General features: G+C 35.3%; 1 long non-coding RNA gene across 1 annotated transcript; it reads right to left on the bottom strand.

Moving 5' to 3' along the window:
• Window positions 1-440: 440 nt before the first annotated feature.
• Window positions 441-8723, bottom strand: LOC131830380 (uncharacterized). The gene is made up of 3 exons (XR_009353133.1): window positions 8625-8723; window positions 6218-6336; window positions 441-597 (listed from the first exon to the last, which is right to left on the bottom strand). It is a non-coding gene; the product is annotated as an uncharacterized LOC131830380 (long non-coding RNA).
• Between the last annotated feature and the right edge of the window lie 2473 nt (window positions 8724-11196).

Here is an 11196-nt window from a genome sequence, read left to right as displayed (position 1 = left end):
AAATAATGAAAGAAAAAGTAAGAAAACAAACATACAAGCAAAAGCAAGAAAGCTACAGCAGAAATAATTTTAACCACAAGACTATGAAAATCCTAACAGTCTGATGAGATTCACAAAATAAATAAAATCGTGTTTTTTATTAAAAGAAATACAACTCTAGAGTATATTCAATTGTTTCATTTGCACATCAGCTCTTTCACTGTATGCCTTATTTTGAAAAAAATAGAAATAGACTGTAATAAATATCCTTTATGGAATAGATTTTGCCCTGGGAAAGGTTATTTGTTGGTGTGTTTATACGGGAAAGGTAAAGACTTGAAAACCCAAAATAGTTACCTTTAGCATTATGGAAGAGGGTGAGATGATTTTGTGTAGTTACAAGAGCAGAACTAGGGCTAATGGATGAAAGTTAAGAATTAAGTGAGGTTTGAATCCGTTAATTCATTATACATTTATTGAAAAACCACTATATTTAAGGACAGAATATTTGATGAATACAGCAGTTCAGTTATTCAACAATAACATTAAACTCCTTGGTAGAAGTGAGGTTTCTGCCATCTTCAACAGTCATCAAATGACCTCTTTCCAGGAATTTCTCTGCCAAATGGAAATTAACATTTTTAAGATTTATTTATTTATTTTAGAGAGAGAGAGAAATGAGGGTGATGCAATGCACATGGGGCAGAAGGAGAGGGAGACAATGTTGAGCAGACTCTCTACTAAGCCCAGAACCCAATGCAGGTTTCGTCATACAACCTTGAGATCATGACCTGAGCCTAAATCAAAAAAGTCAGACACTTAACCAACTGAGCAACCCAGGTGCCCCAAAAGTTAATTTTTTTTTAAAGATTTATTTATTTATTTGACAGAGAGAGATCACAAGTAGGCAGAGAGGCAGGTAGAGAGAGAGAGGAGGAAGCAGGCTCCCTGCTGAGCAGAGAGCCCGATGCGGGACTTGATCCCAGGACCCTGAGATCATGACCTGAGCCGAAGGCAGCAGCTTAACCCACTGAGCCACCCAGGCGCCCCCAAAAGTTAATTTTTAAGACCACTCCCCAGGGGCCTCTGGGTGGCTCAGTCATTAAATGTCTGCCTTTGGCTGAGATCATGATCCCAGGGTCCTGGGATCAAACTCCGCATCAGGTTCCCCATTCCTCCTTGTGTTCCCTTTCTCACTCTCTCTCTCTCTCTGTCAAATAAATAAATAAAATCTTTTTAAAAAAGATCATTCCCAACCTAAAATTCAGTTATTTAAAAAAATCTATTCACTAAATAATACTACATATTATATGAATATAATACAAATACAATGTACAAATATTGTATAAATGAATGTTCAGATAGATATAAATTTATGATATATATGTGTAAGATACTGTGTGACATTTTAGGTATTCCAAAATTTTATTTATTTATTTATTTGTATATGAATGAAAAGGCTTTTAATTTTATCAATAATCATTTTAGGAAATCAGTGGTGTTGCAGATATGATGTCACTAAATTCTTAAGTTTATATGAAATATTTGACCTTACTTTAAAATCATACCCATAGCAGACGTGTTTTCTTGGCTTTATTTTCTTGGTGAAGAATGAGATGGTTCAAACATACAGAAATCACTTGAAAAATAACCACTTTATAGTTTCTGAAAAAAAACCTATGCTTCTAGGGTTTTACTATCCAAGAACAGATGTGGAAAACAAAATTTACGATAGCTCCACATAATAAATATCTGGGTAGTCCAGGCAAAACTGATATGGATATATTTGAAGTTTTTTAATTGTTTAAAAACACCATCTCAATCTGCTTTCTCACTTAGACTGTCAAAATGGAGTTTAAAGCTTGTCACCATAATGCCAAGCCACTTTTCAGATAGCAACTATAAACTTTAATGAAATATATGCCTAACTGCTTGTTTGGCTGAATTTAACCCACATTGAAATAAACTGATTAGTTCAATTCCATTTGAATTATAAGAAAGGATCAGTTTTCATTAATAGAAATATCATTAAAGTAAGATCATTATTAAAATTCTATATTTAAAGTCATTTATACTATTTTACTAATCTTGAAAGTAATATTAGACATCTTTAACCCAAATAATTAGAAAGATTAATATTTCCAGTTTAATTATAAATTGAACATAGGGAATTTCCATATTTTTTTAAGATTTTATTTATTTATTTGACACAGAGAGAGATCACAAGTAGCCAGGGAGGCAGGCAAAGAGAGAGAAAGGGAAGCAGGCTACCTGCTGAGCAGAGAGCCCGATGTGGGGCTTGATCCCAGGACCCTGGGATCATGACCTGAGCCGAAGGCAGAGGCTTTAACCCACTGAGCCACCCAGGTGCCTCAAGGGAATTTCCATATTTAGAATTGAAATTCATTTTTGTAAAATTTAAACAGTAATAAGTTTATATTTTATTTTATTCATTAATCCCACTATGTTAGGCAATAAAAATATGTATAACAATAAGTCATATTCCAGCCTTTGAGGAATTCATTGTTTTACAGAGCTGTTAATTTGGGAAAATTATTTTTATATCAAAAGGACCCACTGAACTTAATTTTTATAAAATTTCACTTTTAAATTTTAATTTCACTGTCACCCCTACTACCTGCAAAAAGATCCAGAATTATTAGGTCATGGTTTATCTCTCCCTTGAATTTGCAGTTTCTCTACTTTACTACATACATGAGCTTTCCACAAGTGTTACATTAACACTTGTTATTTTCTATAGTTCAGGAATTAGGGGGTTAAATAGAACAAGTTGTATGTATGTATTTCTCTATTGAGTTCACATAAAGACAGAAAGGGCGATGTGCAGATTTACAAGTTGTGTGGAGCATGATTGCCAAGCAACAACATCCTTATTCAACCTCTTGGGAATTACATACTAAGGTAGAAACATGGGCTCCAGAAATACTGTAATCCATCTCCACTGCAAGAGCCAATACAGAAAATGTTGGTATGTATTATGTTAATTAATCTTTTGACAGTTGTAATTTTTTTTTCAGTAAGAAAATTGCAAATCTTGGGGCACCTGAGTGGCTCAGTGGGTTAAAGCCTCTGCCTTCGGCTCAGGTCGTGATCCCAGGGTCCTGGGATCGAGCCCCACATCGGGCTCTCTGCTCAGCAGAGAGCTTGCTTCCTCCTCTCTCTCTCTGCCTGCCTCTCTGCCTACTTGTAATCTCTGCCTGTCAAATAAATAAATTAAATCTTTGGAAAAAAAAGAAAGAAAAAGAAAATTGCAAAGCTGAAGGAAAACTAAAATGCATTAGCTAACAGTTCAAACCAACCAAGACAATGTCTTTTCATATAGTTTTCTATAGATAGTCTAAATAATTTCCAAGTTTACTGGGTGAATTTTTAATGCCTTAGAAACTTTAAGTTAATCCTTAAGCAAAATTTATTTTCTATTTTTAAAATTTTTTTTGTTTAAATTTAATGTAGTTAACATACTGTATTACTAGTTTCAGGGGTAGAATTGAGTGATTCATCAGTTGCATGTACCACCCAGTGTATGAAATATACCCTTGTCTTTCATTTGCTAACCTCTGTAGTTCTAAAAATTCTGTCTATATAAGTACATGAGACATTCATTTCTTTCCTGCCTTCCATTTTATTTTCCTTATATTGAGCATGCAGATTCCTTAATAACTACTTGGCTGCTAAGACTGACTACACCATACATTTTCCAATATGTTAGGAAAGTAATTTTATCTTGCTTTATTTTATTTTCCTCATTAGTAAAAAGAAGATGGTAATAACTGACCTTCATAATCTTAAATGTTGAGTATGATAAAAAGGTAGATGAAACACTACTTCATGTAGATTAAAGCTCTCCCATAAAAGTTATTTTAAACTTTTTGTAAATATATTTCCAAACCTGAAACCTTTGGAGCTCTAGATCACAAAATGACTCCTTCCTGAAGCCTTCAGTCATTTTTCCAGACTTCACTGAGCAGGCTCACCTCTGACACCATCCAACACTCATTAGCACTTACCGTTAAGGAGACAAATGATTTGATTTTTCAAAACACAATATAAGAAACTTCACAGTCTTTAAAAATGTATGGTTTTGAATACTAGTAAGTATAATTATATTAAATTATATTAGAATTAGAAAATTAATCTAAAGATCCCCTAATTAGGGAACTGAAAATTACACCAGAGGACCAATGTCCATTGCCTCTAAGCAAGTTTTTCCTAAACCAGGAAACTACATAGCTATGCTTTGTGTGAAAGGTTTTCAAAGGTAAAGATACAGCACTATAAAATGATTGTCTATACCAGTATTCACTCATTCTTACAGCAAACAATTTTTCTTAACATACGGTCTACATGTAGATTGTTTAATTTGCTTAGTGTTATTCATTTCCTTCTTTTTTGCTGTGCTTCTCTATAGATAAATTGTAGTAGTTTGAATGGTTCTCAAAGATACCAACTCCTATTCTCTGGGACCTTTAGTGTTACATTATTTGGGGGAAAACATGATCTTTGACAGTGTAATCAAATTAATGATCTTGAGATGGGGAGACTGTCCTGGATTATCTGTATGGGCCATGCATGTCACATATCCTTATAAGAGGGAAGCAGAGAGAAATTTAATGCATGCAATAAATGCATGCATTAGGAGTCCATGTGAAGACTGAGGCAAAGATTAGAGTTATATGGCCACAAGTCAAGAAATGCTGGAAGCCATCAAAAACTGGAAGATGCAAGGAACAGATTTTACCCTAGAGCCTCTCAAGAGGAGTGCCACCCAATCTGCATTTTTATTTTAGTCCAGTGACACTGATTTCAGGTTCCTGGCATCCAGAATTTTGAGATAATAGATTTTTATTTTAAACCACCTAGTCTGTGGTAATTTGTTACAACAGCCATCAAAAACTAATACATAAACTACATTTCTCTGTCTCATTCATTTTTGTACTTTCCCATGTAACTTGTTTTGACCAATGGACTATGAACAGATATTATGGATGTCATGTTCAAACAGAAGTTTTAAATGAGCGCTCCTGTCCTCTTGCTCCTGTCATCCTTCCTTATAATATATCCAAGATACAGGCTACTCCTTCAGCCTATGTACCAGAAGAAACACATAGATTCAAGCGCAGCAAAGCATACACAACAACAAACACAACCAAGCCTGACCAAGTCAAGCCAAACTTAAGCTGAACCCAGCAGAGCTGCAGATAACCTGTGGCACTCACATAATGCAAGCAAGAAATAAATGTTACAAACCACTGATATTTTAGGTTGTTTGTGAATTATATTGTACATAAAGAGCCAAAGGTAAATGATAATAAACATAATGAACTTCTGAATATTTTACCCACTCTTGTTTTTTTCCTTTTGATTTTTTTCATGATTATTCTTTCTTTTAACTAGAGAGGTGTTTCTTCTAATTAAATACTGCATTTCTGTTAAAGTTCTCTAGGGAGATGAATACTCAGCACTCTCAGAATAACAAGCCCTTTTGTAAGTGAAGTGGATTGATAATTCCCTAGTCTTCCCTTCTTTATCACAACTGATGTCAGCCTCTTAAATATTTTCTAATTGTAATAACGTTCTAATTCTTTGATATTACCAAAAGTTTATATCCTTTCAGAGATGTGAAAACTGTTATATCACATTCATGACCATATTCAGACAGCATAGTTTATGTTCAAGGATATCTTAAAGAAAATAGATGAGACATTTTTTTACCATAGTGTTTACTTTTTTCCCTTCATTTTTTTTGCCCAGTCTCAATTTTCCTCCTTCAGATCCCCACAATCAACATTCTGCTTCTTTTGAATGTATATTTTCTTTTCCATCAAAATTTGCTTTCCTATTCCTAAGGTTGATTCCAAGTACTCGATTCTATTTTTATTTTCAAATTTCCATAATAAAACCATTTATCTTTTGTTGGTGAATATGCCTTGTGAAATATTTGCAAGTGATTCTTATTTTTATTGAAATAATTCTCCAATGCTTATATATGTATTTTGGCATCTTTAACAGAGAAATTATGGTAAGTGAGGGCGATTATTTTAAAAGTTATCACAAAGGTTTATTGATTACTTACAGATTGCTATTTGAGGAAGGTCAATTTTAGAAATCTAGACAAGGAATCAAGGCTCCACACAGGATTGTACAGTCATCTCCTATACAAGAGCACCCAACCCAAAGGGGAAAGTGGTAGTTGAAATTCAGCCTGCCTGTCACTTACCAAGCCCTAGAACTTTTCTATGAAATCACAGCCACACAGAGGGAGAAGTGGTATAGTTTTGTGTTTTCCACAAAATTTCCATACAGACCCCAAGACGTGCCATTGTGTTTTGTATCCGTCTGGAAGGAGTGCCAGAGAGAAGCAGTTCAGCAAGGCTCTGTAGCCAGGTCAGACACATTTGCCTCTGACTCTATAATCTGGAATGTATAAAACCAACACTGAATTGAATTGGTTGACTCAGAATAGCTGACATCTGACTTGTTCTTTACGTTTCCTGCCAGGTGTAAGTGTTCTATGCTCACAATTACTCACTATAGAGTGACTTCAGTCAGAAGGCTTTTGCTGAGTCTTGCTTCAGACTGAGGCAGAAAAATTCAATTCTAGGATAATCCCTTGAGATTCCTGGACATGTCAATAAGGGTATAGATGGAACACATGGATCCATGAAACTCATGAGTTCATATGCCAAGTTATAGCAGTGAGTATTTCTTACAGATAAGGAAAACTTGTGACCTTACTTCCGAAGGCCAATATTGGCTTATGATTGCAATCTTTTCATTCTCTGTTTGTTAGTGTATAAAAAACTTAGTTTGACCTAGGTAAAACAATGAAGAAAATGTCTGGTTTTCAGTCTTTGCTGTTCACTATCACCACCATTTTTCTTTATGGCCTTCTATTAATTGATCATTTTATGTTGCTTAAAGATTCCCTTATAGTGTTCCTTTTCACTGGCCACAGGGTTGGCATAAAGAATCATTAGCTGAAATTGCAAAGCTAAAGCCCTCAGAGACCACCTGTTCAGGTCCCTCTTAAGCACCTTCCAGGGCCCACACTCTTTCTTTAGAAGTGGCTGAATTAAAACCCACCCATCTCAGTAACCACCAGGGTTCAGTTTACTCTCTTCTCTTTCTGAGATTAAATGGCCTCAAACCGCTGCAGGCCTTATCCAACATTGCAGCCTCAAAAGCTCAGATTTTCCAAATTAGAGACTTGGGAAGGACAGCTTTTAGCAGTAAATACAAATAATATCTTTCTGAAATAGGAAAACCTAAGACTCAGGTACATGGAGTTGGTTGTAATAGTATTTTTGGTTTTTTTGGCTGATGATAAAAAAGGCAGTTGTATTCCCTACATTAATAATAACAGCATTAATAATAACAGTCCATTAAATAACAAAACTACTAAAGAGTAGAATAAAATAACATTTTAAATAGCTTTTTCTTGCAGTGTATGTGGGTGTGTGCTTTGGAGCTTGGAAAACACAATGTCTGTAATAGGGCTTTCAAATTTTTTGAGAGTCTGCCAAGGAAGTAAGTCCAGTTCTATGACACAACTCACCATAAGATCCAAATTAAATTTAAAAGCAAGAATATGAGAATATGCTAGACATAATAATCAAAATGGTAAACTTCTTTTGAATTCTTTTGCAGTGTTAAGCCATGACAATTTCTTGAGCAATTTCCAACTTTGCATTGTGGAAGCTTTAAAGTGTGTTAATAGGTTATCTAAAATAAGAGAGTGGCTGAAATGAAGAAATTTTACATAGAGCACCTGTGTTCAATTTCACTCAAATATGTGTTAGATTTATCACTGGTTTTAGCTAAATTCAATAATGTGTTCACTGAGTAAAGCCAGTGATGAAACCTTGAGTCAGTGAGCTAGCCAGACTGGAAGTGGCCAGGTGCTGGATACTAAGAGATCCCTTGGGAGCTGATGGTGGCCACAGGTGGTCAGGACAGGTTTCAACAGCAGCAAGTGCAAGGAACTGCAATAAGAAAGCATATTCTGTCAGAGGGACCACGCCTCAGTGGTAGGCAGTGTCTTGGAGGACGGGACAAAAGTGAGAGAAGTATCAGATGGTGGAAGGATTGAGCAAGCAGTTTCAGAGGCCCAGACAATATGCTCCCATGACTAATTGAAAAAAAGAATAGTAATAATTTCTCTTATGATGTACAAGACCTTCTGAAATTATTAAAAATCAGTGAAGTTGATATGATTATTACCATTGTATAGATGAGGATACTGAGGCTCAGACAAGTAAGCAACTTGCTTAATACACACAAATAGTCAATGAATGGGCTTACACATCTAATTTAATCTGATGTTTTGGAAGACTGTGGGTGGAAGACTCAAAGGGACTAGGATATCAGGCATGAAAGCAACTAAGAGCTTTAAGTATAAAGATATAAGGTAGGGATGTGAAATATGAACTGTAAAGTGGAGGGGGAAAATGCCATAGATTCTAAAGCCCTTTCTGCGAAGTATCTTTTAGGTTAATTTTCCAGACAACTAACCTTAACTGTCCTTTTATCCCTGACATCAGGTTTCAGACACCCTTATATAAAGATGACATCTTTCCTTATTCATGTATTCATTGAAAGTACAGATATGCATGAGACTGACTCACCTTCTGTCTTTAAGGAGGTCATTTTCTGTCAGGATACCCTGGGCAAAATAGAAATTCTCCTCAGCTTTCCTCTGCTCTCTGCCATTCCTCCAAAATCTATGCTACTTTTAAGTATATATACTAGCCCCTTCCATTGTGGAGTCTTACTGCAAGAGAAACAGGTGGAAGAGCAATCATGACAAGGTACACATCCCGTGGAGTACTTAAGGTCTGTGTATTTCCTGAATGTGTTTTAATAAGGTGTGTGTGAGCATCCCACATTCCATTTTTATTCTTGAGTGGGATGTTTCAAACGTCACCTCTCCTTCTAACCTAAATTTTAGTAAGGGTTATGGCAGCCTCTCCTCATTTCCTGGACTGAAGGAGCAAAGCAAGGTATGAGGGAAGAATTAAGCTCACAAGTAGCTCATTGACATCACTGAGAAGCTCCAATCTAGGACTAGTGGGGATTAACCTTTCACAAGGCCTCTGCCCCCAACTGAACCCCCATATATGACTCAGTGCACATTTTCTCACTTCTTTGGAAGGGAACAGCAGAAAGCCTGCCCTGATGCTGAGACATGAATCTGCTCTCATTTGTTTTTCCAGCTTGGAATGGCCTGAAGTGGAGCCGAATCTGCAGATGGAATTCAAGTGCCCCCAGATGTGAAGGCCAGTGTGCTGAAGGGGCAGGAAGCCAAGCTGGCTATTATATTTATGATCCTTTATAGTCTTCCAATGTAAAGCCTTAATTGCTAAGGATTTCCTTCCAAATTAACATTGAATTTTTTAAAAAGATTTTATTTATTTATTTATTTGACAGAGAGGGAGATCACAAGTAAGCAAAGAGGCATACAGAGAGAGCGGGGGAAAGCAGGTGCCGTGTTGAGCAGAGAGCCTGATGCGGGCCTCAATGCGATAGATACCTCAGTCTGGGATCATGACTCGAGCTGAAAGCAGAGACTTAACTCACTGAGCCACCCAGGTGCCCAACATAGAATTTTTTGTCAATTGTGATTTGCTTATAACAATTTATACGTAGATAAAGTATTTTACAAAAAGGACATTTTAGGAAAGTTTCAAGGTACTACCTGTCTTACTTTAGCCCTTAGTAACAACATGAGAGTAAATGACAGTATAATTTTATCCTCTTTTTCTCAAGCTTTTCAAAGGTACTGTTTCCTTTGCTTTTGTCCATTGGACCATCTCTTCAGGTGTCATCTCTCATTTTAACACCTACTTTTATTTGTCATTATCTCGTAGACCAGAAGGTAGTTTTTCTTTATATTTTAAAAAGTACTTAGTTATTTTGAAACCTTTCAGAATAAGCATTTTTAAATCCAGATGGAGTGTTTTGAATAGTTTAAGAAAACAAATTCTTGAAAATCTTGCCCTGTAATAGCATTATGGACCTCAAACTCCTAAGACATTCATTCTTTTGTGGTAGGGCTTGTGTTTTGCCTTTGGGTAAGTAAGAAAATAGACTGATATTTTGTATGCTTATTTATGCTACCTGATGTGTGTTGCATTTTTAGATTAAAATTAATTAGAGTTTTCAGAACACACTGGTGTCATATAATAAACCTGGAACAAAAAGTGAAGAATTAGTTCATTAAATAATTTATTTAACTTATTTCATTTCACATATTTTATATCATATAAGCTTCACAAACACTGAGCTTCAGCTAGGTTAAATGTTTTATACAAGGATCTGTGGTTAGTAAATATCACAGCTGGAGTTCAAAGGAAGAGCTTCTCAGTCTGGACCTATTATTTATTTCAGCTTAAGCATTTTTAAAGTTACCTACCTAAAATACCTTGTGTAGAAAATGACCTACCATTGTGTTTGAGTGAAGCAGGAAGGAGTGAAAAGAAAAGGCAGGCCATGGGTTGGAAGCCCTAAGCACGTAGTTTCCCAGCGATGCTCCACAAGAGTGTAATTTCTGCTTCTCAAACTGTAGTAAGTCCTCTTCCTTAAGTATTCCACTTTCTGCCATGCGGGCAAGAAATGCCACAGAATTCAAGTTAGTAAAGGACATAAACAGGCAGTTTATCAAAAAATAAATACAATGACTTTTAAATGTATTGAAGTGCTTTCAACTGTGTTTTTACAAATTATACAGGTAATGACATGTCATTGTTCATCTACCAGATTGAGAAAGCTAAAAAGTTTTTAATGGAGTATTGGTAAAAATACAAGGAAACTGTGAGTGGAACATCATACATGTTTTGGAAAAAATTGGCAATGCTTATCAGAATATTAAAAGCACTTCCTATTTGAATTCTACTTCTAAGAATTTATCGCATAAAATACGAACACAGGCAAAATAACATAAATAATGAAAATATTTACAATAATTAAAAAATAATATATATTTCTATCATCACAGGACTAGAATAATTTATGGTATACCTGTGCAATGGAAAAATACTACAAATATATATAAGGATATATATACACATACATATACATTTGTTGTTAATGATATATTTTGGAGACTAAGTGATAAAGCAATGTGAAAATGTGTTTTTAGCACATAGATGCATAGGGAAGCTAGTATAAAAATCTTTTAAAATATTGTTGCCTACACAC

Source organism: Mustela lutreola, chromosome 4 (genome assembly GCF_030435805.1).
Source record: "Mustela lutreola isolate mMusLut2 chromosome 4, mMusLut2.pri, whole genome shotgun sequence".
NCBI lineage: Eukaryota > Metazoa > Chordata > Mammalia > Carnivora > Mustelidae > Mustela > Mustela lutreola.
Note: the sequence above shows the minus strand (reverse complement) of the source record. Positions and strands in the feature narration are given on the sequence as shown.